This window comes from Lepeophtheirus salmonis, chromosome 1 (assembly GCF_016086655.4).
Source record: "Lepeophtheirus salmonis chromosome 1, UVic_Lsal_1.4, whole genome shotgun sequence".
Classification (NCBI taxonomy): domain Eukaryota; kingdom Metazoa; phylum Arthropoda; class Copepoda; order Siphonostomatoida; family Caligidae; genus Lepeophtheirus; species Lepeophtheirus salmonis.
In genome coordinates, this window is record NC_052131.2 from 22,431,185 (window position 1) to 22,457,316 (window position 26,132).

Genomic DNA, 26,132 nt, shown 5'->3' on the forward strand with positions numbered 1-26,132 from the left:
CCTCCAAACTGAATTTCTTTAAAAGAACAAATTAATCCGGTCCACTTAAAATTATAAGGTTCTAGAATTTTAGGACCAAATCCCAACACTAATCAACATATTTAGGTTCAAACATTGGCATTTTCATCCGCGCCGATACTGAAATAAGTTCTTATACATGCACGCTTTTAAAATACGGATATGCCCCCCCCCCTGTTTGTTTATGTTTTAGACTAATGTAACTGGTAATGGCACTCACTGCAAGGCTAAATAGAAAAGGAGCACATTGAACCCTTAAGTCATTCTGGTAAGAGGGAGATTGAGAGGGGTGTTATCTTCAAATAAACCCTGGCGATCTGCATTTTTGTATTTTTGGCCATATACAATGTGCTTGATTTATAAAGAATATGTGGGATCCAATCAAAGAAAAATGTGTGGGGTCTTTTATTAGAGAATATACTAGTTCTAATATTCTAAATACTTATCAGTAGTTAAATATAAATTATTATGGGAAAGACAGGTTCGATTTTGTTGTTTTTTTAAATATTTTTTTTTAAAATTTTATTAACCTTAGGAAAGAAGAGATCAGATATATTTTTACTATAAGTACTGATCCATAACATATGTTTTGCCTGTATGTAAGAATAAAATAATCAGAAAAACTAACGTGTTAACCTTATAATTTGAAGAATGTTTGGGAGCTTACGCGTCAACGCGTTTAGAAGATCAGCTGCCAAAATCCGTGAGAGGAAGGAAATAAAATCATAAATCCCACTCCGATCATAGCAAGGACATATTGGGTGGCTTATCCAATGTCGAACCTCAATTTTACTTTGAGTTAATCACGGAATTACAAATATAACTCCCGTGCAAAGGTCAAATTTTATACACCTCTAACTATAATGGCCCCCCAGTGAAGTCTCAAACGATGAAACACCTTCAAATATTTCCATCCCGCTCAGTGATTTTATAAAATTGAATATGAGCTCTTTTTTAATTTTTGATACATCACTAATATGTATGTCTGCCTACATTGAATAAAGGGAATATTTGATGACCTCTCCCCTCCCTCCCTCCATATTTGTATTCTGCAAATGATGATTTTACTCTTTAATTAATCATCTTTTACCGTAGCAACCTCCCTCCAGCCTCTTTGTTTCTTTTCACTTCTTATGCAAATATTTCTATTGATTATTCAAACATAAGTATATCGATTTTAGATATGTATTTATGTAGGAATAATGTAATTTAAGAAAGAGAAAAAAACAAAATTAAAATTGAGGTTAACAGAAAAATACAAAATTGGGAAAAAAATCGATTGAAGGTTATTAGTACTAGTATGTATGTTCTTCATTACTTTGATACTTCCCAGGGGACCTTTTCTCTTATGGCTTCTAATAACACTCAATTATGTGTTGGGTTAGAACTTTGCTAATAAGGTCCTCCCTATATTTCTAATTGGATCCATTGTTCAATTGATAGGATCTTATCACATCTAGGAAGAATATCTATATATTGAAGCTTTTCTTTTTATAAATAATATTTTAGCAGAAAAATGTTGTTATTTTGTCAATTATTTAACTCTAACCAAAAACAAAGACTATGTAAGAGTAAACACCTAACAAGAACAGTTTGCATGGTATTACATGGTAATATTCCATCAGAAATATCATCTACCCTTCTTTAGAAAATGGGCATTTTATCGGATATGGCAACATGTCGAGCAGTGTAGCAATAATGCTTTGATCGCAAAACACATTCTGACAAGATACAAAAAAGTGACAAGTTTGTTTTCTTTTTTTGTTGAAACATTATATATATATATATATATATGTATGTACATTGTACAAATATCTAGCTAGGACAATCCGTCATCTATTCAATGTTGTAATCAGTTATTTTTCAAACATAATTACTCGCTCCTCCTACTCACTTCTCGAATATAATTTCCGCCTCTCTCCAGGTTCTCACCCTTATTCTAATAGTAAAAACTTTTGAATACCCACATTGAATTGTGACTAGTGATAAAAGTTGGTTCTATATTTAAACACATCTCTTTTTTTGAAGTGGGCAATCTAATGGGTGAATTTTCTTGTTCTCATTATTATTGTATTCCTATCCTTGTGGATTCCCTTCTCCCCCCTTCACAGCTACTTACATCTGATCTAATCAAATGAAAATACATCTAAGCTACTCTCCTTTAAACTATTCATCAAAGTATAAGGGTTACCATGTTGATTCTTGGTTTCTTTTTTTTTAAACATGCGCAAAATTCTCATTTTTAAAATCACTGTTAATGTCCCTTTATAGAACATGTTAATCATTCCAAGATAGCTGAGTTAGATTGATGATGACGTCAATGGCTCATATCTATGATGAAGTCAATTTGCAAGTGTTGCTCAAAGGGAACGTTTTTTTCTGTTCTCCTTACTAACAAGGATTGCTCATGGAGCTTAGTGATTGATTAGCCTTTACTTTAACATTAAGAAACGTTTAACATGGATTTATAAAGTCTAGCACTTTGCTTTGCTTTGACTAAGAAACAAACTTTATAGTTTCTTACATTACTTCAAATATTTTATTTCCTACTATTCATCCTTTGTGGTAAAGTTGGAGACTAGGAACTATAAACCCCAACATCCTTCGAAACAGAGGTGATCTACGTACATGAACTTACATATGTATTTTTTTACTATTTGTGTAGAGTACAGAGTGATCGAGGGATTTTCTCCTTTTCAATATTCAAACTCAAGATCTTTTTTAAAAAATAAACGGACAAAATATCCTCCAAAACTTTCCCTGACTTTGAAGAAGGGAAAAATGAATTACTTTTATTTGATATATATATATATATACATTTTATTTTATACTTACTTCCAAGTCCTCTTTTTTTGTTACTTACATAACTAAAAATACATATTATTATGTAAATTAGTGTGCTCCATTTAGGTGTTATATTTCCTCTCTTCCTTGCATAAAGACATTTTCTGATGGAGAGAATCAACAAAATTACTTTGAAAAAGTTGGAGCCAATTTAGACCCATTTTATGGCCTCTTGTACCGTCCTCAATAAGGTGATATGAGTCATATTGTATATATTGTACTTTATATATTTTTTTGATATTTTGTTTTTTTTCTTAGTCAAAAAAAGTTTCCATCTTGTTTTTTATCATTTAAGGAGTATTATAATGTGTTCATTGATTTGAGGTTATCTATTTTATCATATACGAAAGGTAGTACCCAGCATGGCCTGAAAGTTATAAAAGTCGAGGAACAGATAAATTTTGCTTTAATAAGATAACTCCACAAAAGATCATCAGTGTTTTTCATGGGTACTCTCACACATATTTACTCACTAAATACTTTGAGGTTCTCTTCTCAAGAATAAAATAATAATAATAACTTGATGGAGGAAAAAAAACCTCTATGACTTAAGTCTTTTGTGCCCTATCTGTCTAAGCTTTTGATACACAAGTTGCTGAAAAGAGATTAGGTTTTTGCCTCTGTTTCTTTTTAGTTCACTAGGATTACGACAAAAGTTACAGATCGATTTTGATCTAACTTGGTACGAAGATAATATATGGTCACATCCATTACATAGCGAGAGGTCAAGGTAGCACAAAATGATAAAAATGCATAATCCACAATAACTTTGGAACATATTGAGGAACAGAGATTTAATTGGTGTCATTATGATAGCTTGATAAAAATGCTACAAACAGTAAAAAATCCAAGCTCAAGATGTAAGATCAATGTCACACACAAGGTCAAAAATGCTATATCGATTTCTGAAAAAATTGAGATAAAGAGCTGAAATCATCTCTTGAACAAGGAAACAATACTGACTCAGCATTGTGACATCATCACTACCACAAAAGAATATTTACTTCATCTCCAGAGTAAATTGTTATTATTATAAGTTAGCTTGGAATAAATTTATATTGTGGAAACAAATAATGGATTTCTTTAAGCTTTGTGGCACACAATCAAAGCATAATTTATATAAATTTCTATTACTTTTTCCGCTTCTGCATATTATGAGATAACATCAAAAATTTTGATTTGTCACAAATCGTACAGAACACATCAACTTGCCCCAAGACACAATGCACTAACCTTTAGCATCTAATATTATCTTATTTATATGTGTTAATGTGAATTCAATCAGTTTAATAACTGTTATTCAAAGATATTTGCATATTTGGCAGAAGTGTTGTTAGATCTAATCAAGCAAAAATGTTAATTTCTGACGGATTCACTGCTATCCTCTACTCTGTTGAGAGAGTATTTTCAAAGGGTGGTCAATTATTTAAAAATAGATGCCAGAGTTTAAAAGATGAAACTTTTGTTAATCAATCGAAATATTTTATGGATTTTTTCATTTTAAATATAATTTTAGATCTTTAAGTTTTATTTATTCTTGTACCTTATTTCTCTTCACTTTTTGTAATAAATAATACTCGTATAGGAGTTAATACATTTTCGGAAATTAATTGCAATCATACAGAGTTGTGAAATTCTAATTCGTATAGACGAGCGAAAAAATGAGCGCGCTTATTCCTTTATAAAACAAGCGGGAGTGAGAGCATTTTCATTTAGAAAAAAATACCATAGGCAGTGGTTTTTACTCTACCGACTGCCCATTCTAGTCTTATATAATTCACAACTTTTATTTACATATGAACTTTAGCATCACACGTACGGCTTTAAAAATGAGACTTCAACACTTGTTTTATGTTGTAGAGTTGTATTAAATGTGAGTTACGTAAATGCATGCAAGATTTCATTCACATTTAAATAACGTTTTTAAACGCTCTTTTATAAGTCAAGCAACAAATTACACTCAAAGATGCCTTACAAACATATAAATAAACTTTGCTTCATTGATTTAAATAACATAGCAAAACTTAACCCTAGTAGAATTTATAGTTGTTTAGCAAAAAGTGGAAAATTACCTTTGATGTGAGATAACTCTAATTTTTATCCAATTTAAGATGGTGTGTACTATTAAAAAATGACTTGAAAGGCCTCTAACTTTGCCAATGTCAGTTTAATTGTTGTCTCCAGGAGAAAGTGTCTTAGTGTGGGGAGGGATGAAACATAAGCCCATAAAAGGGGACACTCTAATTTTACATATATCTAAGTTTATGTCCATGAAAGATATTCAATTAAATATTCAGTCAAAAGTGTGTACATATATTAATTTATTATGCTCTAAGGAGCCAGTCCCTCTTATTCTATTACTTTCGTCAGCCAATTCCTTATATTCTATTCGACTTTTAATTAATGTTTTTTTTTTTTGTTTTTTTCAAATAAAAAATAAATTATTTTTATTATTTCGACTAAAGAAATACTTCATTTCCAGTCTTTTTACTCCCGCTCTATAACGATTTATGTACCTACAAATGTGCAAAAGCATCTCCATTTTATGATATTAATTAGGCTTAATGCATAACACATCTTATCCATTACTAATGGATTTGAAAAAAACAAAAAGAAATGCCCATTAATAAACTCATAGAATGCGGTGCATGAAAGCAATTCTCGGTTTAGTGGTGATTCAATCATATTGGGTATTTCTCAAAGCTGTATTCGAGTCCACGTTCTTGTAGTTCATGTCACATCCATGTGCCACTGCAACTCTGTGCACTGACATACATAAAATATTATTAAGTTCCAATATACATTTAATATTTTTGATTTGATTGAAAAAATTTCAAAAATCCACATCCGATCACAAGAAAATTAATTTTTTGGAACGAATTTCCAAAATTTAAATTTCAAATGTCAAATTTGACTCCTAGTTTTGCGTAATTTTTTTCAACCTAAGAAAAGAAATTTCTGTTAAAAAGTTAAAATTACTAATTTGAGGAGGGCTACAACCCCTCTAGCCGACCCATTGCAGACGATTCTGTATAGAGTTATCTAATCCCAATATTTTCAAGTTCTGATCCGTTTTTATGGGGTCAAATGATATTTAGTTATAGTGAGGATCACCTCATGGCATTCCACTGGAAAAACTGGGTGAGGGTATTATCACTAGTGTTGTATCAGTCCAGTCTTAGGACAGGTCTAGGTCTATTTTTCCATGAGCACGGTCCTTGGAACTTTTCCTAAAGATGTTGATGGGTTAGTAAGTCAAATAAGATATATGAGATATGCTCATAATACCACAAACATATTGTATTTTATTTAGTAATATAATTTATTCTATTATTTAACAGAATAATTTTTAAAAAAAATGCATCTTCACCAGATGCATTTTAGATAATTATTATTCTTTATAAATTATTTTCTGTCTAAACAAAGGTTAAAAAAGAAAAAAAGAAAAGAAAATGACCCCTCAATGACATCATAAGGACAAACACAAGACTAATTGTTCGCAGAAACTTAAAGAAACAATGCCCCTGTTATGAATAACTCTAATATGAGGAGGACTATGTCACATTTTGTTTATTGACATAATGGGACTGCAAGAACCAATTCTAATATCAAATTAGGACAACACTAATAAATATATATACAGTCATAATTGCTCCTTTGATGGGAAACTGTTTCCTTCTTTTTGTAATTGTTTTTTTCCCACAAATTTTTCTTGCTTTGCTTCACATAACACAAAAAAAAGATTTTTTATTGCCTCTCCTGCCCTTTAAGTTTTATTTATTATGATGATCAAACTTAATTAATAAATGGGATTTAACTGAAAAAGTTGAATATACACGCCTATAATTTATTGTGAAAATATACACAACTCTACCTTCAATATTATGGATGTATATCTAATGTTTAGCTAACATATAGGTATATTGTGTATATATAAGGCTATAATTGGATGCTCAAGTCGTTTTATAGGCTTATTTTTTATTATATACCTATATAGTTTTACAAGGACCTCTTGAATCCTATATATATATACATATATATTTCCTTACTTCATTTTCGTTCATTTTGAATAGGTTTTTTTTTCTCTTCTTCTTCAGATATAATTTTCTTAGTAAAATCTTTTATTTGACTCTCCTTTTCTATACCTACATAGTGCATACATACATATACCATTTCATTTTTTTTTTTTTTTTTTTGTGAACATTTTTATTTCCTTGAACTCCTGATGATGAAGAAAGGGATATGCAGGAGAAAAAGATTCGTTTGATTTCAAAAATCCCTCTCATCAAAAGTTGACATTCATTTCGCTTCCAATCCCTACTATTTGAATAGAGTTGTCTATTTTATCTCTTATCAAATTGTTTATTCCTATATGTAGAAAGTATTGGTACGAAGATACTTGCTGATTTTTATTGCCCAAGGCTGTTATCATTATATATTTTTCTTGGAGTAATCACAAGTGCATGAAAGACGAAGAGTACCACTGATGATTTGTTCCGAAGTTATAAATGGAATAGGAGTAGAACTGAGGAACGACTTCATAGTATTTCCAACATATAGCACTTCTAAATACTATGTTTATTCCCAGGCGCATCCAATGGGGATGGGCTGGAGGGACGTGGCCCCCAAAATTATTGATTGTTTACCTATTTAGAAGAATTTTTTTTTAAAGAAAAAAAATATCTATGAATAGCTATAGATTTCTGAATTTTTTTCCAAATTAATATTTGACATGTAATTTTTTTAAATTTTTTTGAATAATAAAGGATTTTTGAATTTACTTTAAGAAATTTTTAACTTTTCGATTTAAAAAAATCCAAAAACCAAACCCCTCCCTCACCCCCAAGAATATAACCCTGCGGAAGCCTCGGTTTCTCTTAATCTCAGAGCTGAAGAGCACAGCTAATCTATTGAAACAGATAATATGTTGTGCTCCCAAACATTCTTCAAATTGTCAGGGTGGCCACGCTATTTTTGGGTTCATTTTTTATCATACCAACAGTTTATACTTTATTACAACTATTGATATGTACATACTAAAGCTATCACTGATTCTCCAACTATCTTTCCCATGTTGTTATCTCACTATCACTCAAGTTTACATTGTATTTAGATGTTTGGCGTTTTTTTTTTTGTTGTTTTTGTATTATTTCTTCTAATCAGTGTTCTGAACATTGAATACTTTAATTTGAATAAGCTTTAAGCTCTTGTAATTAAGCTGTGAACAATAATATTTTTATAGTTTGGAAGAATTGCCTTACTCCTACCAACTGCTATTGGGTATTTTTTATATGTTTATTTAATTTGCCACATAGAGTTGCACTTATTAAACTTAAGTAAAGAAGAAATTGATGCATGTGCTTTATCTTCTTTTTTTTTTTCGTTATTTAATATTCGTGGGTGTGTTAACATCTCCCTCTAAAAAGATAATTCTCTGCTATCTTGGCTGTAAATTGATTTTAAAATAAACATACATGAATTTAAATATAATTCTAATATTTTCCCTCCAATAATTCTATTTTAAATAAAGAAGGTTCTCTTCTTTATATCAGTAATACATTTTCTCCCCTAGAAACATATAACGGGCGGCTGATATTAACAATGGTCTCAATTCAGTAATGCCATATATCTCGCTCCTGTCTTCTCCTCGGGCTCTTACACAGATCATATCTCTAATTATTAATAAACATTAAGCATTAATTTCTTTATCTGTCCTCCGAATTGTCTTGGAAGTCCATATACATTAAATATATTTCCTTGTCTAGGAACAACCGAGTATCAAACCAACGCACATTGAGTTCAAGAAAATATTTTTATCTTGAGCGCACGCTCCATTGAGCAACATTGTTCAAATATGTTTGTCTGTTTTTCTTGGGAGGAAACGTTGCAAGATACAATAAAGTTGTTACTACTATGAGGCACGGTAATAGAGCGTTTTTATATGACGTTGTCACTGTTGATATCAGTCATCATGGGGGTCTAAACCATAGGAAAAGAAATGTACCTATACGATCCATTTTGTTGCAGCTGAGTTCCTTCTATTCGAAATTTATAAAAGAAACCTACCTCACAGCACCAAACTGTTATTAAAAATATATTGTTGTTTCTATATATTTCTTCTCTTTGGTCAGAACCAAATATTATTAGAATTAAAATCCTTTTTGATTAAAATTAAGGAACTATTGAACTATTCTTATCGCGTATTTCTATTTTAAAATAGAAGTGACAGATAAACTTAAACCTTTAGTTTATATCAAAAAATACATCTCTCTAACATCTATCTTAATTATAATATCAGTTCCTAATATGTATTAAAATTACATTATCATGCATTATTATTTACATAGAGCGGACAATAAATTATCTATTGGTTTTGCAAAGATAAGATATTTTTATCCAATCCTACTTTTCTCGTCCCTAATAATCGGTCCAAATCAAGATTAATTGCAACAATATTTCCATTTCATAGGAAATTGCAGTATCTAATCTTTGATTTAACCCATAACCGCTGAGAAATATTTTTTTAAAAGTTTATTTATTAAACTTTTTAATTTAACTAATATGTATGTAAGATTTGTGATTTATATTCCATCTTAAGTTTAGAATAAAGCAACTTCTATTTCTGAGGGAGAAAAGATTGAGTAGTGAAAAATCAATATTAACTATGGAAGACTTTATTATAAAATGTTGAAATTTATTACAGATACTCATTGAAAAAGTATGGAAGTCTTTCATATTTTCAAACTAAGAGGATTAACGTAATCTGACATTGATTTAAGTTTATAGATAATTATTGCTGTTAATGGTGTTAATGGGTTAATATATATATAACTCTGTTTAAGTGCTATTTAATACAGGAGTTAAGTCCTTTCTTATTTTGAAAGCAATTTGATAAAGTTCCTTGAAGATATTTAACATGGAGAATTTTGATCCATTTTATTTAAAGAAAATAGCAACTATAGGCCCTCTTGTTGGCGTTGCTTCAGTTTATGACGCAGTCTATTACGTTAATGAAACCACTCATAAGGGTTTTTTTTTCCTTTTAAATATCGAATGAACTGATAATTAAAGTAGTTTTTATAAACGTCGTTTGATTTTTTTTTTGTGATGTATTCTAAGCAGATGGATTGATGACATTTTTTTAATATTAGATGCTTTCCTTAGATATCAAGACATGTGGTATTAGAGCACAAAAAATAGTCAATATACATGGGATTTCCTCAAAACACTTTAATTTCGAGGTCTTTATAAATTATTTATAGCGAGAAAGTAAAATTTAGATACACTTAATTGTAGATGAATTCACAAAGTAGAAATATCAAAATGCTAAACCCCTTTGAAGACAATGTAAGAAAAAGATTGAATACTTTCTTAAATGCCCAAGGTTATTAGCTGATGCTACCTACAGGATTAGGCAGTTATAACATCAGGCAGGATTTTTTGAAGAATTTAAATGTTTCTACAACTATAACTATTTCATTATCACTGGTACCAGTCCTTACCAAGAATTTATTTTATTATGTCCCAACTGATTTTTTTTTTTTCAAGAATGGGGGATGTACGACTTTAATTGTATGATATGGATAAGTAAGCCTACATCATTTTCTTGTGGTCTTTGGTCACCCGTGTGTATTGTTTTATTTTCCCGTTTTTATGCTTCTTCTTCAAAGGAAATAATATTATAAAAAAATATATAAAATTGAAAGATAATCTAATAATTTGTGTTCATCGGTACTCATACCAAATTGAATTGTAATCCTTTTTTAAAATATGCATAATAAGATATTTTTTGATGGGCCTTCCAAAAGCCCCAGAAAAGTATTAGCGTTTGAATTTAAAGCAATGTTGAGTAAATATATTATAACATGTTCAAATAAGATGTAGGTGAATTAAATAAACCACATTTTGGGGTTATAAAATATGAGTTTCTACCTCTTAATTTACAGCCATTTTTCTTTTTCATTTAGAAAGAACAATCCATCATAAATTGTAATTACAATTCCCTAAGTTATTTATAAGGAAATAGCCCAAAAGTTGGGAAGAATGCAGCTTAGTAAACTGAACAACTATATCAATAAATATCGATTCTTAATATGGCAGTTTTTCCTATTATTATATATAAAACTAAATAATAAAACTTATATTACAACTTAAAAAGATTTGATGTCAAAGAAAGAAAAGGTCGATTTTTGATTAATGGCAAATAATTTATAATATTTAATAAATAACCAATGTAATGTTGCATGAAAATTTTTCTCAAATTATTTGACTAATTCTAATAAGTAGTTAATATGTTAAAGGCAAGGAGAATACCTTGGATTTGATTAGTATTTATTATAGGCTAAGTCATAAAATCAAGTTATTCATATTTAGTAGTTGAACTTTTCATCCAACCTAATTTTTTTATTATTTATATAATATTCCATAAGAAAATTAAAAGTGAAACTGAAAAAATCAATCACGATCTTCCTTTTTTTTTTTTTTTTTTTTTTTTTTGATAGCAAATCTTTTTAAGTTGTTACAACCTTAATTTTAGGTACCTATTATATAAAGTAAATGAATAAAATAAAAACTTATTGATTAAATCCTTTGAAAGATTGATTTTTTCCCATCGTTTAGTATAATTGTATTCTATCGGCGGGTTACCACATCCATCGTCGGTGATGAAAATTATGTGTATAATGGCCATATTAAATGGAAAAAAACCTAAATTCAATATGATTAGCCTAACAATTTGAGAAATGTTTTGGAGGAGATCAGCTACAAATGATCCCTTATTTTACTTGACATTTTTATCCTGAGAAACATTTTGTAGCTAAATTATTTAATGCTGGAATGTTTTTATCAATTGTTAGTACCTTTAATTTTCATCTATATAGTTATTTCACGTCAAAATATGGCTCTGAATCGTAAATATACTCTAAAAACGTGTTTTTGTTTTAAATAAAACATTGATCTTAAGGCATTTTATATTCTTGTTGAAGGTTTTAATGGTTTAAACAATAATAATCAATCTGATCCATATATTGCATATTGTAATTAATAAATCTTTAAATAATAATTAACAGTAAACAACAATGATATATATAATGTTTTTTCCCTTTGCGTTTAGTCAAGGAATGATGTTACGAGGGAATCAAACTCGAGTTTATGTTTTTTCAAAAAAACTAATATATCCTTGCATTAATTTTCCTGAGTGTACTCTTGTATGATTTAAAGCAGCTAACCCAAGGTGTTATTAACGGAAGAAGGTTATTACATAAGATTTTGATATTTTAATTAAATCAAGTACTTCAATTCAGTCTATGTTTTGTATAAATTTGTACATAGATTGTTCATTTGTATCCATAGATAGAGTCGGTTTTATTTCCCACTGATTATTTTTGAATAATAAAATCCGCCCTTAATAATTAACAGTTGGCAATAATAAATAGATACCTTTTGAGAGTCACTGTTGTTGCAAATGTTAGACATATTTCCTTACATATATGCTTTTTAAGTAGGTACATAAATTTCAAACCAAATACTATTATCCACCAATGGAAGAGAAGAAAAGCTCTGCTAATGTGTAAGTTTTATTTAATTATCACTACTTAGGTACGTTTTCTTTTTCCGTTGTAGATTGGAAGTAAGTCGTAAAAACACTACTTTTTTTACACACTTAGTCGTCTCTTACAGAGTTTATGTATTTTGTGGTTGCTATATAATAATAATAATAGTAATATGTACATACACACTCTGTTCTAGTTATAAAATCCATGATAAAGATGATGTTGGTGGAGTAAAGGGAATGAATGTATTTCCCCTATTGGATTACAATGTCATAAAATGTGGAACAGAAGGAATATTACTACTATTATAATCATTATAACACGGCTATAAACAGAGATCTCAAGATGTCTACTTCCTTTTTTTCCATACGTACTATGTATCTATTTTCATACTTTTACAGCTAGTAGTATAGGTTCTATACAATACATATTTCTTATACTTTCTTAGATATCGGAGAAAGAGTTATACGTATAGATGTACAACAAAATATGAACCGCAAACATACGAAGCCAACACACATCCCAATCCATAGTGTAAGAATACAGTAGGAATTACAACAATGTCGATCCTCAATTCTACTCTTAATTAGTCCAACAAGTAAATTCACGCATAACTCCCAACCAATCCTTCAGTGTTACTCTCCACATTATCCATGGGCTCATCATGCACTTTATCTCCAAAGTCTTCCAATTGTCCGAATATCTCTCAAAAAAAATAAAAAATAAGAACCCTCACCTCCTACTCCAAAAATATATTCTTCGCTCTAGGAAGTAATTTCTTTGTTATTAAATGGTACCCTTTTGTTTTTTGGCTGGCATTTTTATTTGGAATTCGTACTCTAAAGAATAAATTTTATTTTTCGCAGCTGTTGTCATAATTATTTAAATTCACAGTAGTGAACATCCTTTTCTACTTTTCTATATTTAATTATATTCAAAACCGGATTGAACATTCATGTTATAAAAGACGGAGAGGATTTATTGCGGAGTCATTATTGTAAGTCTTTGTTGGACTCGGAGTAGAATTGATGATCGATATTAGAGTAATTCTTGCCATTTTGCTTGTTTATTTACTTATACCCCTTCTCCCTTGTCACAGCAGATTGTAGCTGATATCCTCCAAAACATTTCTCAAATTGTCAGGGTTAAAAGGTTGATTTTAGGTTTCTTCTTTTTTTTATTTAATATGCCATTATAAACAGGATTTTCATGACTAACTAAAGATGTGGTAACCCGACTTTAGAATAAAATTATATTAACTGTAGGGGGAAAATCCATCTTTCAATCGTTACAGGAAAAGCGATGAAGAAATTTTTTGCACTATTACAAAAATAAGGATCCTAAAAATAAAAAATAAAAATTTTACCCATCAAAATCTGTTTTTATCGAATATCTCAAAGATAAGTGCATTAAATATATTAAGTATACTTACAATTGTAGTGCAAATTTTATGGCTGAGCCTTTTTACTGTTCCTCGAAAAGGAACTATTACAATTGTTCTCGGTCTTCCCTATCTACATATTGTACCATATAAAGATATTATGGATTGTAGTATCATGTTACACACATGAAAAAAAGCAGAAATAAAAGACAGGCAACCAAAGGTGGAGAAATAAATGTGGAAAATAACAATCATAACAATAATAATAAGGGGGGGGAGGGATTTTTCAATCTTCGATCCCCCCTCCTATTTTTCCCCTTTTTCTCCTCCTCAAACAATGGAGAGGAGGAGGTAGGTGGTAATTTATTGACTAAATAACAATTAACTTATGATCCCTTTACTCTCTTTCTTCTTCTTCCGCTTAAAAAAAAAGAGATTATAATTTATGATAAAAGATCAAAGCGTGATTCAGTTCATCGCTATACATATTGAACCTTTAGGCCCTTTCTACACGCAAGATAGGTTTTAGGGGGCATTGGCTCCACTGCTGGATAGGGTTATGTATAAATTTAACTATATCCACTACGAATACATTTTACCAAAAAGGCCATAAAAGTAGAAACAGGATTGATCTTCTTCAAAAAGAGGAATACTTAAATATTCTTGTAATGAAGAAGACCTTTCTGAGAAAAGGGGGCTACGCATTATACTATAAATATATATATTTCTTTTTAATCAAATTTTAAAAAAGGAAGATAAGAAAAGGACGCTCACGCAAAAAAACGGCTTTGTCCACACGGCAACGTTTTCTAAGGACAACGAAAATATTTTTTTTCGTTAAGGGCTTTTATCTACCCGAAATTAGTTTTCTGTTTCGCTTAAAACAACCTAAACAAACATTTAAATACATTTTGTGGGAAACCTACTGAATCGTATGATCTCTAAATATATTTAAAAAAATAACATTTATATGTAGGTATGTTATGTAAAATTTTGGCATTTTAGTCATCATAACTATTATCCTTTATTAATAAATATGCTTCTTTGTCCACACCACCTTGTGAGTATCTGTCATAAGTACCAAAGATTTATTCAAAAGAATAAAAGATAAATTTATAAATTATCATAATATGTCATAGTATATGCGTAAAATATATCTGTTGGGAGAGGGTGCCACTGTCCTGCAAAAATATTATAGTGTCCCAATTTGTGTTATGTTGAAAGAAGTTATCTTATTTAAAAGGCAAAAGTTTTTACTGAAATTTTGATTTCATTTTAAATTTATCTTTTATTTTAGTAAAGAAATTCAGCTTACCATTTGAATTTGTTCAGTAAAACTTCAATTATATTTCATTGTTACACCAATTGGAATGGATAAATGTGTGAGTAGTAACTTTTTTTTAACTACATCTCAAATGTTTATTATTCTTATAAGCCATTGATGTGTATATCTATAGAATAGTCCAAATATGATGTCATCACTGGTTGATATCATAACTGAGCAAAGTTTGTTAGTGGCCATTTTTTCTTTTTTTTTTGAGGTAAGGTTGATAGATTGAATAATGATAACATTGTATTATGTGACGACAGGGGTAGGATTTTTGTAGAGCACAAGGAAAAAAGGAAGAAAAACTTATGCTGCAACTTTTTACCAGAACATACCCATGAATTATTCTTTCTGAGAGATGTTAACAAGAGGACAATCTATCAAATAATGAAGAACAATACTTTCAACAGATTTTCCTTTTCTAAACAGAAAACTGTATTTTTTTCTCTACCAAATCCCACTGTAATGGATATAATACAGCGTAGATCGATGGAATTATCTCCTTTCTATATACACTATCTAAAGTACCCCGCATTGCTCACTCGGAGTTTAACAGCGGTTTTCAAGCGTATATTAGGTATCAGCACCTCTCTTAGATTCATCCTTAAAATGCTTCAGGTATCTGATAATCAAACAGATTTTGCAGATTCCAATGGAATGAAAAGTTTAGATCCAATGGGAATTAAACTTTCCATTGACGTTTGAAGATGTCTCATTGATCATTTGAATGAGAAGATAGAGGTTCTATTTTCATTTTAAAACAATAAATTGAGAGATCTACCTATTTTACTCCTTTCAGAACAAACAGAACGGATATAAATCATACTATAAATTAGTATTCAATATATTGTGAATGTCTGTGTGTGTCCTTCAATCGTAGCCGAAACAATCGATGGATTTTGTGGAAATTTTTTATATAGTTTCTCCAGGTACAAGAACCGGTTCTCGTAACCCTTTTTTTTTTTTTTTGGGGGGCTTCACGCTCCTGGTGGGCTTAAAATAGCATTTTTTTAGCACTTCATCTGTACAATCTGAGGATCGAGGTATATTTGGGGATATTAGAAGGGTTCATTGATGCTCAAGGAAGCAGCTGCGATACTGTGAGTTCCGGATTCTGACCCAGAATTAAGCAACCTCTTCTTCATTGCATGAAAAAAGAGTGCCTACATAATCCCTATATATTAGTCTACGCATACTCATAAAAACAACATGAGAATCATTTTTTAAATTTTACAGTTTATATTTCTTGTTATATATTCAGCAGAAAAGTTCTCCATTAATTTTAATTGCTTAATGCGTTGGACAAGTCTAGAAAATTAGTGATTAATTGTATATCAAACTATTTATTTTTCCCTAATCTTATCGAATTTATAATTAACAACTAAAAAATTTCATGAATGCATCAAAGATTAAGTTATTACTTTTTACATATATTTTTCCCACAAGGCTAGGCGGTATATTTACACTAAAATTATATAAAGTAAACAGTTTCACCTCTTAATTATTAACTAAGAAACGATCAACTAAATTATTCAAGCCATTTTTACATAAATGTGTTCTATTAAAACTGATTCGTGCACAAGACATTATGGGGTGTTACGAGTGTGCAAAAATATATAATCCAAAGTCAAATTCTTTATTTTTCATTTTTTATCCTCCCCTTTTTTTTTTTTTTCTTATGCCGCATTATCTTTAGTTACACACGCTCCTTGCTACATAGTTATTTCTTAGATCAAGTAGTCACGCAAATCTAAGCTTTTAAGCACTCTCTAACCACTATGACCAGCGCTGCGGCCCAGAAGCTAAAAAGAAACTAACCACATACTCTTTAGACATGTGGGCCCATACCTCATCAACAGAGACCTTCAAAAGTTGAATGAGAAAGCCAACTGGTATTTTTCTCCAGATGATGCTATAGTCAAGAGCCAAGTAATCTGTACAAGAAATCGGCCAAATTGATCCAACTAGAAATCCACCATATTCTTCTTTTTACTCCATTTTTGATTTTTAACAGTTTTGTAGATTATTCTCACACAATAGGGTTAATTTTCACTTGAAAACGTCCTTCTTGATCTTCAAATACTCATTCGCGTTCACGTGAAACATAAGGAGACTGCCACTCTTTCTCTTTCGGCTTCAATATTTCCAAATTTGATTGATATAGACTAATAATTCAAAAATTAAAATAAATGTCTGAATTTGTTGTACACCTTCCACTTCAATGTTGCCAAACTTGAAATTGAAAAATTGCATAAACACGATTTAAAGGTCCCAATTTGATTTCCTTAACGAACATTTCTGCAAAGATGTATTTTTTATTTCTTTAATGTTGTAAATTAACTTGAGTAGTTTTTTTCTAAAGTTAAAAAAAGATCCAAAGTTATTAAAACATATACACAGGTATGTTTCTTATATTAGCTATTAAAAAGCTAGGGAAAAAAATTACTTTTCTCTTGATGTCAGGGAATGTGTGTGTAGAGTTTCAAGTTCTATGCACTTTCGGTACATATTAAAAAAAAGTCAGAAATTAATATGGCTGTCCTGACAATTTAAAGAATGTTTATAAAGAAAGCAGCCATGCCGTGGAATGATGTTTTATTTGAAAATATAGATGCAACTGTGAGGAAAAGAAAAGAAACACAAATTATACACCGTGTCTAGCTCCTTGACATAGATAGGAATTACTCCAATGTCGATCCTCAATTCTACACTGAGTTCAACAAGAACTTATACTCAGGGCCAATTTTTGGGGAGGTTGAGGACAATAGCTCATGCCCAGCTCGTGATTTGGGGCCACACGCTGTGTAGAATTTAAATATACAAACCGAAAAGATATTTTTTTAAAAGGCCATAAATTATACAAAACAACCGATCTTTTCTTAAAAGAAAAATTATTTTAATACAGTAAATGAAAATTGTATTTATATTAAATAAAACGTCATTCAATGAAATATGCACAGGATTTATTAAAAGGTCATAAAAATATAAAAGATAATGAATAAAAACAGTCAATTGGACAAAAAGGAAAGGTTTTCATTAAAAAAAATTAAAGTTTTAACAAATCCACTTAAAAAAATGAATGAATAAAAAGGACCTTGCACATTTATCCTTGTCTTTCTCAAGCTGAAACGGATTCGTTCATATAAATATATCCCCCTCGAATAATTTTCAGTATTATTTTCCGTCACATCAGGCTACTTTATACTTATATATTTCTTCCTCAAGAATGAAAGAATAATGAAAAACAGTTTTGGAAAATATAAAAGACTGCTCAGATTTCCAACTAAAGCATTATAAAAGCCCTTTCAAAATTTAATATAATAATATGAAAGCAATGCATACATAATTAAATCTATTTATCAAAGTTTTCAATCAATTTTAAAGATACACAATGTTCTTTCAAAGCCCTTTTTGATGCAAATATCAAATCTTTTCAAATATGGTAGAGTTTTTTTGTAAAAAATGTGATCTAAAATGTTGTGAGGGATTTCTTGTCACATCTGTTCGAGTATTTTATTTATTGCATATTCTTGCAAATTGAGTATGTTCAATAGTTTTTCTTAATAATTACATCAAATATGACTTTGAATATGATATATTTGGTTTGGGATCAATTAATTTCGTATTTCCCGTCCCCCATTTTGTACATCTTGTTCACTACGATAAAGTGTTGTAAAGGTGTTAGATTATACTATAAACACATAAACACGTTTTGGGTAGTATTGCGCGAAGTCAGTTCAGTTGTGAATTATTGTACGTCAAGTATGGAGGCCTCAAAAGAAGAAATTCGAGATATTTTACATTTTTACTACCTGAAAGGGAAAAAAGCTACCAAGAAAATTAACGATGAATACGGGGACAATACTCTTAATACTCTTATGTATCCAACCTTTAGTCCTGACCTGGCATCAAGAGACTAATACCTATTCCTGTCGATGGGCAACGCGTACAAATTTGGCTTCCATAGAGGTCTGTGAAAGTTGGTTGTCCTTGCTTTTTGCCAATAGGGACAAGGGTTTCTACGAATAGGAAAATATTAAGTTGGATTCTCGTTGGCAAAAAGTTATCAAACAGAACGGGGTATACTTGGGTGATTCTTACCCCACTTGTTGTATGTGACGGTCTCCCATTTCTGGTCGACGACATTTCTATTTGTATTAAGATTTGTTTTATCACTTTCATTTTCAGCCATAGTCAAAGGTTGAGTGACAGATGGACAAAAATGTTGCGCTCAATTAGAGAGTTAGAAAGCTCTTATTTAGAAGAAGATGCGATCATTGTCTCAGCTTTTGATTGATCCATTTATTGGTGGAATGAAAATACCTGAGGTCAAATGCTGGATCAGAAGAGGAAGGATGTCGATTTGCACTTATCACACTTTTTAATTTTATACAAATGTGAAAATGAACTTTAAACCCCTCTAAAACGAATTAAACTTCAAGAGTGACGTGTTGATAGTATAAAGGTAGGAAGTCAACTCTCTTCAATTACATTGAACAGCCAATGGAAATTCCTTTGGCTCATTCATGGTATTCTATACATATTTACAGGTCTAAATATAAGTATTACCATATGTTATTACTATTATCTGTATGTACATAAAATGATGGATTTTTCAATCTGAAAAACTCAATCTAACGCAAGCTATATCCTAAACTTTTTTCTTCAATAAAGTTGGTGAGTGAACCTACGAGCAAATATGTACGACTCTAAATCTATAAACATAGTGGCTAGACGGAGACCATCAACCAATAGTTGTTTAAAATAAGTTACTACAAGAATAGTTTTTATTGTCTGCTATGGACGGGTTGAGGGTGCTATGAATATTATTTTAGGTACAACGAATAACGCAACCTCTATGAATTAACTCTTTTGAAATAAAAAAAACTACGTCACGGGGGTTAAAGGATAAATTAACGTCATCTGTAATATAAAGAAAGAGTAAACATGAATATCATACGCGGAGTCATTTTTTATTTTTCCTCTCTGAGATCCTTAAAATTTGTCAGCTAACATCTCAATTCTGAGCATATTCAGTATGAAAAATTTAATTTCTTCATCAAATTTGAAAAGTTAATTAAAATTTAATTAAAAAATTAAGTTTTAATTAGATATATGTCATAAAATGAATTATAAATTCGATGAACCAACATGGACGAGCGGACTTTTCCCTTTATGTTCTATGTATTTAATTATAAATTCATTACTTTTATCACGTGATGTTTGTAACTTTTTAGTTTCACATATATTTTACGAATTTTACAGGGAAACTTAGATGTCCACTTTTTCTTTAGAGTCCTCTAATGTGGAGTATCTCAAAAGCGCCATCTTAGCGAAGTGTACTATCATTTGCCTGATGTCTTGAAACGTTGATGAACTTTTATTAATTTTGTTTGATCACCAAAAAACCTCCTGCGCATACCCCCTATATCTTTCTTAGTTTCGTGTTGTAGTAAGAATATAGAGGATGCATTAATCTTGTTAAGTCTATTCAGTATACACTATAAATTAGAAATGAATAACCGCTTCATGGAACGGATCTATGAAGATAAGTTTCGTGATTCTTTGGTTGTATTTTTATAGAACATTGAATTATTTTAATATAAATTGTTTCAGCCACTAGTTGTTTAGTTGTCTTTTGGGACCAAAGCTTTTTACAGTTTTAAATAAAGGACACTTGCCGAATAACAAACAGAGGAGTTTCACCACTTTGTTTTGTACCTATGACCTAGTTACCACGCTAGAATAGACACTGGCATCCCCTCTTTCCCCTACATGACATGAACCCTAGTATCTGAATATAAAAAACTAAAATCTACATAGGTTAGTACTTCAAAGTCCTAGAGATACATTCTTTGTGAAAAATGGCGGGACAATTATGTTTGAATGTCAATGTACTCACAAGAAACATGGTGGTGGTGGTTATAGTTGCTTCCCTCCCCCCTTCTTACTTTTTTCAAAGGCATGATTGTATGCTAAGACTTCATAAAGTAGCAACATATCTACAATCTACGTGTACATTATACAACAGGAGGAGACGAAAAATAAGAATTATTATTATAGAGTGTAGGGAAAGTAGTTTTATGTTTTTTGAGGTTTTTATTCTTTATTTTTTCTTTGCCACATCTCTCTGATGGTCTTAGATGATGGCCTTACTTTTTGTTTTACATAGTATCATATCCCCTTCTGTTTTTAGTTGTTTTTTGCAAGGACGCAAGGTACTAGGACCAGATGTCGACGTTCTACATAGTAAGGCATATAAGAAAAACGCTTCCTTTCTTATTCTTGTTTTGTTATCATTATTATTAATAATGAGGAGGGGGATATGAAGTACCAACATAATATCATATAGTCGTTGTTGTAGGTAGGTATTGAACTGATAAGACGTAGGAAATTCATCATCAGTACTAATACTTTTATTACAGATGACACTTGTCTTACTGCTTTCTTTGAAAAAAGGACCTATTTATATTTGTGTTCAGGCTCGGCTCGAAACCAAATTATTTCCCGCTTCATCAGGGAAAGTAATATATATATAAGTTTGTAATATTTAAATTTTGCTAAAAACCTTTTGTACAAACATTGTGTTATGGGTAAGTTTGACTCGGTTGTTATAAATGATATTTTATGCTATAAAAATTCAAGAAACACATAATGAAATATTGATAGATAGTGACCATTTTATGTAGACATAGATTAATAATAAAAACATTGTATAATTTATCTTCAACTTCAAATATAGACGTTGTTTAATGGGTTATTTTTGGAAGCAGGTCGATTGGACCATTAAGACTACGGGTGTGTATAAAAAATAGAGACAACATGAGGGTTAAATTATCTTTTCTAGACCGATCCCGACCAAAATTTCCTTTACTAAAAAAAAAAAAAAAACTCACAATTTATTTTTCTTCCTAAACTATTCTTTTTTTTTCCTCAATTTTTTTTCTTAAAATAATATGAAGCGTGAATGGACCAAGAAGACCCATACATATGATTTATTCTACGAGATATATTTACGAGGTAACTAGTAGTAATATCTATCTGGTAGATGTGATATCTTTGATAGTAGTCCTTCTCAGAAATCAAATATTTGACCCATAATTCTATCCAACTTTGAGTTCTGTGGTCTTAAAAATGAAGTAATTAGCATTATTTTGATGCAATTTTTATTTGTGATATGTCGTAAACCAAAGCAATGATACGCAAGTATAGTAAATTAAAAACAAAGATTATGCTTAATTGTTTTTTCATAAGAGACCCCAAAATAATATTAATTAAGTTTTGTATAGTTATAGTTTTGTATTTTGGTAAAAAATATTGTGAGTTTTTATTTTTCAACATGTGTCTCCTTGTAACTCAACACACTTTTCCCTGCGAGCTCCCATCTCTGTACCCTGCCCCGTCTGTAACTTCGTATAGTTCAGGCCACCCTCGTATATGTAGTATGTTGAGTATAAATTATGATAACAATAATTTAGAATCCTACTTTTATGTGAGAAAAATTCAAAAATTAATTATTCCATGAATGGTTAATTTATTGATGATGTAAATTTGGACTATTTTGATGGTAATCACTGATCAATAAGTATACACAGTATAAAATTCAATTATTTATAGTTATATTTCTCATAAAATATGTACTAAATAAATACTTTCAATAGATCCAAATGAAATGATAGCATTGATAATCAAAATGACTGATCTAAGAAAAATAAAAGGTAATGAGACGTAAAACTTTTATTTGTGCAATCTACTTATTTAAGTTACCACTTCCACAGAAACTGCAACATTTACACAACATTTAAATATAATATATATTAGGATCACCCTCCATATGTAGTGAGCTTTCACTTTTAACCATTTTGTAGGTGTCACCCCCAATGTTTGTTTATTTGTTGATTTCCACAAACAGTGTACGAATCGATATTTAAAGGTCAATTCGTACACCTTTGAAGCTTGGAAGTTCGTAATTTTATCGAAAATGTCTTCTTTTTTTTTCATAATCAACCAAGAATATAGTAATATAATTTGTTTTAGGTGTATAAATAAACTTAAAAAAGTATAACTACAAGTTTACGGTGAAATATAATTTAACAAACTGTGGAATTGAATTTATCTGATCCATGATGGAAATACCATCATGGATTCATAATGGAGTTTTCCAAGCTTCATTGTGTAAAATAAATATTTGAGTAACAAAAATTTGGCTCTCATACCACGATATATTCATACCGTGTATAATGTGTATTCTTTTCTCCTTAATTTTTTCATTTACTAAATCATTTCAACATTAGTTCAATAATAGATTATGCGATATCAATATTCAGATTGTTAAATGCTTGTTTTTTTAACTTTATTATCTAAAGTTTAAACTAAAATTCCCTCATAACTAAAGGTGCATTTATTAGATTGTAAGTAAAAAAATTACTATACAAAAACATTAAATGAATTAACACTCTTGTACATATGTGCCTACGTACTTTTTAAGTGCCCATAACGGATTATGTACTTCCTTCCTTTCCTTAAACTCTCTTTTAAAGTAAAACAGCTGTTGGAACAGAAGAACAATTGTTGAATACCTTTCTTCATCATTTGGCTATAAATATTACCTACATAGTTCATGTGCATCTTGTAGATGTTATACTTGCTCTTTAATAGCCTGACTACTCTGCATTCATGACGGTACACACAAAGGGTATGGAAAGTACATATTATATATTACATTTAGTATATATTAGACTCGCATAATGAATTACGTGACGTTTCTTGATATATTGCTTTTTAATAAAGCCCTAACACACTCTTTCTAATGATCTTATCAGGGTCTTAGATGTACATAAACTATAGATTAAGATGTAGGAATATCCATAAATTGTGTATGAATATATAATTTTTTATTTATTTTATAACTTTTTTTATTTAATTGAGTAAACTTAAAAAGTATAACTACAAGTTTCCTCTCAAATTTTATTTGGCTATTATATATAAATAATGAAAGGCATACTTAAAATTTCAAAAAAACAAACAAATCAAAGGCCTTCAAACTTAGAAAGTTTTGTTTACTAGATATTGCTAATCAAAAATCCATTCTTCTTCTTCTATACCTTATAGCTCAGATTTGGATTGAGCAAGCTACTAATCTTAAATTTTATATTTTAACTAGTTTCCTCTAATACGAAATAAATAGTCAAATCCGTTTCCTCCTCATAATTTTGCATGGAATGACTCATATATATCTATATTAATCAAAGCAAAGTGCTCCCTGATGTATATCACAAACATATTTGGATCTAAGTAATAAAAATGTAGTCGTATTAAGGAAATATTGCAGGCGTTTGCATATAGTATCAAACGTATATGCAAGGACAACTGTATATTATATACATATTTTTGATCGAAGAAAACCAATATAGTCGCATTAATGTTTTTTGTTAGTGAGGTCTCTTGGACTAAGGTAACTCATCGGTCATCACATCATATATTTTTTTAGAACTCCTATCCTTATTCTTTCATCCCTTAGGAGAAAACAAGTCATATGAATTAATATAAGTATTAAGTAGTTACGTGTGAGTGCGTTCGTAGAAAAAGGAGATTAACACTGAATACCTCTTGGGGATTTATCTTCTATATATTGAAAAAAAAAATTGTCTTTAAGCCGATCTTAATTACTTCGATTAATTTTGGATACTACCGCTGTGCCGTAAATACGTGGGCCGTGCACACCCAAAACAGGGCTTTAAATATAAATATAATTTGAAGATATTTTAATAAATCTGCAGAATTTAGACTAGATAATAAAGTATTGTGCTTAAGAATCGTGTATTTTTAAATGTGCCATCCAGACCTGTGACAAAAAAAGCCTTAATAATATCATAAATGGTAAAAAAATTGTATTTTCTAATAATAGAAACCTATAATAACCAAATAATATAACTATAATAACTTCAAACTAAAGGTTATTAAAAAATTTCAAGAAAAAAATGTCATCCGTAGCTAGGCAATTGGCAAAATAATTATAGGCCGAGTTCTGGCCCCTTGTAGAAATTAAAATATAAGTCAATGAAAGTAGTTCTAATTACGGGTTTGGATGTGTGGATATAATCAGGGGATCATCTTGCTTTAAAATTATAGATGAATACAACTTTATGGTTACCTACATTCAAGAGATCATGTATGTATTTGAAACTATACAGCTTTTTTGCTTCAATAATTATCAAGGTTTGTATCTAGTCAAAATAATAATAAATCAGTGTCATTGACTAAAAGATAGTTTTTGATCTTGGGTTTTTTTAGAAAATGAAATTTTAATATGACTTGTCCTTAAAAACGAGACCAAGATTATATTTGAGAACCACATCACCACTTGCTGCAAATATTGTAATGTGATTGATAGGTGTAGTGTGGATTAACTTAATGCAAGGAAACTTGTCCTTACTCCTAGACATAAAGGCTAACAAAACACTTAAGACATAAAAATGAATCCTAATATTTATATAATACTATGTTACAGTATTTTTTCATCCATAATGATTACAAATATTAATAGATGTTTTCTTTTTGGAAGAATAATTTCTTATGTTAATTAATACAATACAACTTGTGTAGTCCCGATTCTCATATTAAATGTTAATAGTTATTGTGAACGTTTCTATACTTTTTCGAGAAGAAAAAACATGAAATATAAATTCACGTTAAGGACAATTCACAACATTTACATGGCTGTACACTAAATATTTATTAGGAGTAGAGAGGGGGGGATTCAATGTTTAAAAAAAAATAATATACATTTTTGTTTGTTGGGGAGGGGTGGGCCAAGATATAAATTGGTTGGATTACGTCATCACCATGCCAATTTTTTTAAATACGTCAAGATCTCGGCCCCACTTTATTACTTTTATACCGCACAACACTAATTACAAGCATACCTTAAATGGTATGTGTCTGGTATGGGAGCAAAAGTACTTACAAGTCCTCAAGTACTACAATTTATTACTTATACGTATATTTAAGT

At 30.0% G+C, this 26,132-nt stretch overlaps 1 protein-coding gene across 1 annotated transcript in view; it reads left to right on the forward strand.

Annotated features, from left to right (window-relative positions):
- The window catches only part of LOC121120992 (uncharacterized), a 102,027-nt gene that overhangs the window by 27,844 nt on the left and 48,051 nt on the right, over positions 1 to 26,132 (forward strand). The gene's annotated exons all lie outside the window — the stretch shown is intronic.